This window comes from Capricornis sumatraensis, chromosome 8 (assembly GCF_032405125.1).
Source record: "Capricornis sumatraensis isolate serow.1 chromosome 8, serow.2, whole genome shotgun sequence".
Lineage (NCBI taxonomy): Eukaryota > Metazoa > Chordata > Mammalia > Artiodactyla > Bovidae > Capricornis > Capricornis sumatraensis.
Genome location: NC_091076.1, coordinates 80,996,163 through 81,003,883, shown reverse-complemented (window position 1 = coordinate 81,003,883; position 7,721 = coordinate 80,996,163). Strand labels below are relative to the sequence as shown.

At 50.0% G+C, this 7,721-nt stretch overlaps 1 non-coding gene across 1 annotated transcript; it reads right to left on the bottom strand.

The window, feature by feature from the left end:
- Window positions 1–243: 243 nt before the first annotated feature.
- Window positions 244–438, bottom strand: LOC138084957 (U2 spliceosomal RNA). The gene has a single exon (XR_011145347.1). It is a non-coding gene; the product is annotated as a U2 spliceosomal RNA (small nuclear RNA).
- Between the last annotated feature and the right edge of the window lie 7,283 nt (window positions 439–7,721).

Genomic DNA, 7,721 nt, shown 5'->3' with positions numbered 1-7,721 from the left:
ACGCTACCAGGCTTGATCACGGCCTTATGTGTTCTTTCAGTTTTCAAATGATTCCAAACAAACCCAAATTTATATTTCTATATTTAGCAGCCCCCAGTTTGATTCTGATCCTGTCTGGAGGCTGCGTGGCCTTCTGCCAAGGATGAAATTAGTCTGTGGGCTATCTGTTGCTCTGAGCTCACCCGTGGTCGTGGGGTATTTTTAGCAACTGTAATATAATGTTGGTAGGATGGTGCATCTGGGGGACTTTGTGATTTCTAAAAAGTGTAAAAGCTGCATCCTTTATTAACCCCATAAATCCCACAGACCTCTGTGGTAAGAGAGAAATAGCCTGGGTTCCTGATTATGGAGACAGGTGAGACCTGAGTGTGTCCATGTAGGAAACCTCCTACAGAGCACATTCTACACTTGATCTTAGCCAAAAGGCCGAGAAGCAATACAGAGCACATTCTCAGGGTGGGTCCAGCAAAGGGCATCTCCTTCCCCACGTCAGAAAAGAGACAAGGAAGAAGTCGGGGATGTGGGTTAGAGCCCTTTGGAAAAAAGCCACACCTGTGTGCCCGGAACAATTGCCTATTGCATGAAAAGCCTCCCCCGTCAGCCTACACCCAGCCCCACTGGGCTCCCCGTTACTCTGAGCTCACCCCGCTCAGGCCCACTTCCTGGCTCTCCACATACCCTGCCTTCTCCTGGGGTGCTCCGTCCTCACCCTGCCTGCCGAGGCCCTGCTCATGACCACAGTTTTCTCACCTCAGCTCATCGATTATAACAAATACATCCTACGTAGGTCAGAGGTTACTGGAAGTCACTGGGTGTGGGGTACGTGGGAACCCTCTGCACTGTTTCTGAAGCTTTTCTGTAAATCTGAAACTGCCGTAAAATAAAAGCTTTATTAGACATACTACAGTCCTTGGGGTCATAAAGAGTCAGACACAACAGAAGCAACTTAGCATTAGACACACACACATGCACACACAACTCTATCAGCCTGCTGCTTCATTGCTACTGAAGAACAGGACAGGCCCGCCACAGTTAAACCTGCTGAAAATGAGTTCCGTCGATGGTCAGTGCCAAACACAGCCGCCTCAGGAGGGCGCAGAAAACCCCAGAGTCCAGCGGCCAGGCCACCCCTGCGGGCAAACCCTCTCACCCACTCCAATCCCGTGTGTACACATGTTCAGTTGCGTCTGACTCTGTGACCCCATTGACTGTACCCACCAGGCTCCTCTGCCCATGGATTCTCCAGGCAAGAATACTGGAGTGGGCTGGCCATGCCCTCCTACAGGGGATCTTCCTGACCCAGGGATCAAAGCCGCGTCTGGCATGTTCTTTACCAGCAGCGCCACCAGGGTAGCCCTGTTAGTAGGGTAGGAGAATGTTCATAAGGAACTTGTGAACTGTTTTCCAGAGTGGTCAGACAAGTGTGCACTCCCACAAGCCTCTAGGGCAAACTGGGAGGAAGATGAGGATGAGAAGGACCCCCGGGCACATGTGATATGGGATGTAGCAAAAGAGTCATCTGTCCTCTTTGACTTCCTTTAGGAAGACAGAGCTGAAGTACAGAGCAAACCAATACCCACTGTCTGAACCCAAACCAAAGGCAGGGCTTCGTGGAGGGTGTGTGTCTCAACACATCTTGAGCGCAAGAGAAGGCCATTTTCTTACTCTCCAAGCTCGCATTCTTCATCCGTGTGCTTACTGTTAGGCGAGCAGAATCACAAATAGTTAGCAAACAAAAGGATGGGGACTATTTTACAAATACTTCCTCATGAGGGAATTGAGTGAATCAATTGAGTATTTGAGTCATTTTTGCCTGATTTATCTAAAATTCATTATACGGGGGATTGAGGGCCCCAAGAAAGCCAACAATTCTGTAAAATGCTGGGGGAAACACAAAGAGGAGCGGAGCGTCCTGCAGACGTGTCCCCTGCAAGTCCCTCGCTGACTTCATCGGCTGTGGGGCTCCAGACACACAGGGCTGTGATCACACAGGCAGAGGAAAGAAAGTGTCGCAGGCCGCATGGGGCTGGGGCGGGGGGATGCGGGCAGGTCTGGAGGCCTGGCTGTTGCTGCTTGTGGTTACAGGTGGTCAGGCTAGATCAGCAGGTGGCTGCAGGATCAGAGTGTAGACAGACCACCAGGGGAGGGGAGGGCCTTTCAGTGTGTGCCCCGCACAGCACCAAGGCCCCCACTGTGGACACAAGGGTCTAGGGGGCTCCTGGCTCTTCTCTCTGCCTTCAACTAAAGCAACACTTGCTTTCTAAAAGCATTTTCTAAAAAAAAAAAAAAAAGCGAGAGAGAATTTGAAAATGTGTAGTTTAGAACTAGGTTCCCAAATCAATCCTCTACAGAGGGAGTCAGGTAACATACATGTGATGTCATGGGACCCTCTGGAGCTGGGAGGACTGTGTGTGTGGAGTGTGTCAGGAACCTTCCACCTTCCTACATGGTGCCTCTGTCTAAATATGAGAAGCTGTAACTCTCAACCCAAAGAGGAAGATGTGTCCACCCACGCTGGGGCAGTGTGTGTGTCTAGGGGAGCACTTAGGCACCGCCTGGGGGGTCTGCCTGGGAAGGCGTGAGGACTCCACTAGAGACGGGGTGTTAGACTTGCACCCCTAAGGGCAGAGGATGAGGTGGTTGGATGGCATCACTGACTCAATGGACATGAGTTGGAACAAACTCTGGGAGGTGGTGGAGGACAAGGAAGCCTAGCATGCTGCAGTCCAGGGGCTCACAGAGAGCCAGACAGGAGTTAGCCACTGAGCAACAACAAGCCAGCTCCCAGACGGGAGGAGCCGGGGACCAGGAAAAGTCGAAGCGGAAACTTCTTGGAGTTTGGGTAACAGGGAACTAAATGGTCCTATAACCTAGTTGTGGACTAGAGAAGGAGGCGGCACTTGGAAGCAAAGTCAGGAGTTTTGTTTCGGATGGGTTGGGTTTGAGTTGCAGGGCATTCTTGGGAAGACGTCTGAGAGGCAGCAAGAAGTTCTGGTCTTGAACCCCAGAGAGGTCAGGCCTGGTGTGAGGGAGGCCCCTTCTCCCAGCTCAATGGCCTCCTCCTGGGAACAACTCCAGCAGGAGGCATTCATCCACCCTTGGAAAATTCTCCCAGTTATCTGTTAGCCCAGCTTAGCGGTAGAGAAAAATGGATCTTCCTCTAACATTTTCATTACGTTCATTCTAAAATTATACTCTCCTGATTTCCAAGGACTTCCAGGGCTCGGAGTTGATACATCGCCACATAACTTCACCCTCTGTATATAATGCGGAATTACTTTCACCTCGTCCAGGGCTCACTCCTGACACGGGATGTCAAACAGAAACAGAACATGCGTCTCCTGCATCTGGGGCTGAAACCTTACAGAGAATGCTGTGGGCTGCCATAAATAACCTCCGATGGCCCTGGAGAGGAGCTGGGCGTGCAGGCAGGGGAGGGTCACTGCAGATTTATGGCAGCAGGTCCAAAGGGCCCGGGGCGGCGGCCGGTGGCCTGCGGGAGGTCCAGGGAGCAGGCCTGCGGGGGGACAGCTGGGCCCAGGACTCTGACACCTGGGCATCTTGAGAGTCCATAACAGATGTTTCCATTTTCTGTTTGTTTTTTTTTTTTTTTCCCTAACAGTGACTTTCACTGTCAGAAGAACTGGGGGTTTACAGAAATCTGGGTGTGCTTTCTGACAGGCACGTTCAAGCCTGACACCGAGAACACAGAGATACCTTATACTCTCATGGCCGAGACGTCCCCCAGTTGGCCTTAGATGAGCGAGGCCCTCCTGCCCGGGTGACAATTCCCCACATCCCAGCTCTTGGTTCATGTTTGTATTCCCTTTCCTCTCCCTCCCCACCCTCCCCATCATCTCTTAGTGTTCCTACGAGAACCCCCTTCTGGGGGGTACGCTGCCTCTCAAGCCCTTTCTCATCTGCAAGATGAAGGTATCAGACCAAGTGCTTCTCAAACCTGAATGTGCAAATGGTTCCCTGAGGATGCTGTTAACATACAGGTTGTGATTTAGGATCAGGACACTGGGATGGGGTCCCAAGAGCCTATGGGTCTAATAGACTCATAGGTGATTTCAATGCTGTCAATTCCCCGGCCTCACGTTAAGCAGGAAAAAGAACCAACGGATCCCACTTGCTGGCAAAGGGCTGCCTGCCAACATCTCAGGCTCCAGTGGCCAAGGCCACTGAGAGAACTGTGCTGGGGGCTCTGAGGAAGAGAAGAGTGTAGAAAAACCACAGAGACTGTCAATGAAACTGAAAGCTGGCCCTCTGAAAGTGTGACAAAACTGACAGATCTTTAACTAGACAGACCAAGCATGAAGAAGAAAAGACTCAAATAAAAATCAGGACTAAAAGCAGCAGCATCACTAATGATGTTACCAAAATTAAAAGGATTCTAAGTGAATACCCTGAGCAACCACAGACCCAAAACTTAAATAATTTAGATGAAATGGGTAAATTCCTGGAAAAATACATGATATACAAAACTGATAGAAGAAATGGTTAATATAAATTGTGTTGTTTAGTCGCTAAGTCGTGTCTGACTCTCTTGCAACCTCATGGACTGTAGCCTGCCAGATTCCTCTGTCCATGCCATTGCCCAGGCAAGAATACCGGAGTCGGTTGCCATTCCCTTCTCCAGGGCACTTTACCAACCCAGCAATCAAACCCAGGTCTCCCGCATTGCAGGCAGATTCTTTACCGTCTGAGCCACCAGGGGGAAATAACAATGGTGGGAGAAGGTATTATAATTATAGATATCAGCCACAATCTCAGGACCAGTGAGGACTATAATTGTTATGAGAACTATCATTGTTATGGAGTGCATCTTCCTTCAGTTCAGTCATTCAGTCGCTCAGGCATGTCCCACTCTTTGGGACCCCATGGACTGCAGCATGCCAGGCTTCCCTGTCCATCACCAACTCCTGGAGCTCGCTCAAATTCATGTCAGTGATGCCATCCAACCATCTCATCCTCTGTCATCCCCGTCTCCTCCTGGTTCTATCTTTCCCAGCATCAGGGTCTTTTTCAATGAGTCATTTCTTTGCAATGGGTGACCAAAGTATTGGAGTTTCAGCTTCAGCATCAGTCCTTCCAATGAATATTCAGGACTGATTTCCTTTAGGACTGACTGGTTGGATCTCCTTGCAGTCCAAGGGACTCTGAAGAGTTTTCTCCAACACCACAGTTCAAAAGCATCAATTCTTTGGCACTCAGCTTTCTTTATAGTCCAACTCTCACATCCATCTTCCTTATTGTTATGAATATGTGTATGTATACGTATCAACTATTTTTGTTCTCTTCTCTCCTTATCATCTAATATAGACATATTAATAACAACTCACTTGGCATTACATTATTTAAGATACAGGACATCAAGAAGAGTGGACATCACCCACAGACTTTGCATCCTGGTCTGCACAAAGGGTAAACACACTTTTTATTGCACACAGGATTGCTGTATCACATAAGCTCGTGTGGGTGCAGAATGGGTCAAGACCTGGGTGGGGTAAAGAGTGATATTATATCAGGGTTATGGTTCAGAAACCACAGGGACAGTGAAGAGGGGCTAGACAATGATTTCAGTGACTGGCCATGGATTTTAAACAGGCTCTAAAGGAAGCAGGAACAGGAAAGGAGTGAGGAACAGTGAGAAGATGGTAAGATCGACGGATGGATGGGTCCGTGGGATCCAAGCACCAGGTTCCACACCATCCTCAGCAAGCCTTGATCCCTCTTCTGCATCTTATTCCGCCCTTGCCAGAGAACTGTGCTTCCTTCTTCCCCAGAAGCATCACGAGCAGGAAGCTCCTTCCGGCTTCCTTATCTCTACCTTCATTTTCTCTTTCTCCAGCCTGCCAAGATGCCCTCTGGCCTCAGCAACCTAGAGACCTCTCTCCTTGGAGAGAACTGCCTCTCCATCTTGCTCCTTACCTAGCACATTTGATCTTCTCCTCGCTGTCCTGGTTTCTTCCCTCTTGCCTTCAAATAATCACAGATCTCCCCACGTGGACAAGAATCTTCTCTCGAACTTCCGTCCTTTGCTCTTGAACACCCAGAAAGGGACCTCAACCCTGACCCTCCTCACCTAGTGAGGGCTGAGCGTCCATGCTGTGGACTGATGTCGGTGTTCACCCAAGACCCATCTGTTGAAACTCTCATCCCCAGGGGGAGAGAATTTGGAGGTGGCCTTTGGGAATGAGGAGGGTTAATGAGGTTGTGAGGGTGGGGCCCCCCCCAGTGGGATTCGTGGAAGAGGAGACGACCCAGATCTCTGTCTGCCACCTGAGGACACAGGGAGAAGGTGGCCATGGCAACGAGTCGGCTTGACCTTGGACCTTCCAGCCTCCAGAACTGTGAGAGAGAAAAGTTTGTGGTTGAAGTTCCCCTGGAGTCACTAAGACAGACCCTGCAATGCTCTTCTTCCTCCACAATTTAGCTTCCTCTCTGGCCTTCCTCTTTCTTCCTTTCTTTGTCTACGTATCTTAGTGAATTTTCTCTTTTCCCTTTTCTTTAGTTGCAGCTCTCTACTTCCAAGTCTATTCCTGCTGCTCCCCTGAGAGTCCACGCCATCACCATCTGAGATTAAAAATCTTTAATGACCTCCTGATTCAGAATCACCTCCCTCTAATCCATCCTGGATAGACGAATCTTTCTAGACCATTTGGGTCTTCTCTTGCTCAAAATCAGTTGTGCCTCACCCACAGAATTTGAGACTCAGGAATTTGGACTTTGACCTGGAGACGAATCTCTGCAAACACGGCCTTGACCTATCTTTTTAGATGTCCTTCCCATCACACCCCTCAAGGACCCTTTTGCCGCTCTCTGACCTGCCTTCCACCATCTCAACACTTCCTGCACAAAGGATCACTGTATGCTTCATCACGTCTTACTGTCTCATAGCCAGTGACTTTCCAGCCAGGAAGCACTGCCTCCTGCCTTCTAATAACCAGAGGCCCTGCAGGGTCTGAGTGCAGTTCATCAACATTTGCCCGGTCTTAACTCATTTCACTGACATTTTAGAACAACGACAAAAAGGACCCTCGCACCCTCATATGTAAGATCAAAGACAGAGCAATTGCCCACAGTAAGAGGGATTCAGTAACTTCAGGGATAAGCAGGTAAAAATCACTTTATTCCTATCCTAGCACCCTTTGTCTCCCACAGACTAGTTTCTGAAATCTGTGTCTTTCATTCCAACAATGCGCTAAGCATTGCTCTGTGCTGGAAATAAACAACAGGAAGCGCTGCCCTCGTGAAGCTACCGTTCCCCAGCAGGGTGACAGACCCTGAGCAAAACAAGTGGAGTAGGTAGAATCTGGGGGGTTGCATGTCCTGGGAGAAGGAAAGGAAGTGGGGTGGGGTGCTGCAGCTGTGGAAAGAGTGGCAAGGGGTGATGTGGGTACAGACAGGAGGGAGGAGGTGAGGGAGCTCTGTAGGCATCTGGGGTCAGAGCGTGGCAGGTCAAGGAGACAGAGGCTGAGAGAGAGCTTCCTGGAATCGTCAGTGGACAGTAAAGAGGTCCATGCAGCCAAGCTGAGAGGCCAAGTGGGGAACAAGTGGGAGACACAGTCAGAGGCATATGGAGACACCCCGGAAGGGTGGTGAGGTGGGACACAGGGGAGGTTCCTGAGCCGAGGACTGAGCGACACTGCTGAGATCTGCAACAGCCGCCCTCTGCCACTCCGCAGAGAGTAAGCTACAGAACAGACGCGGGGGGC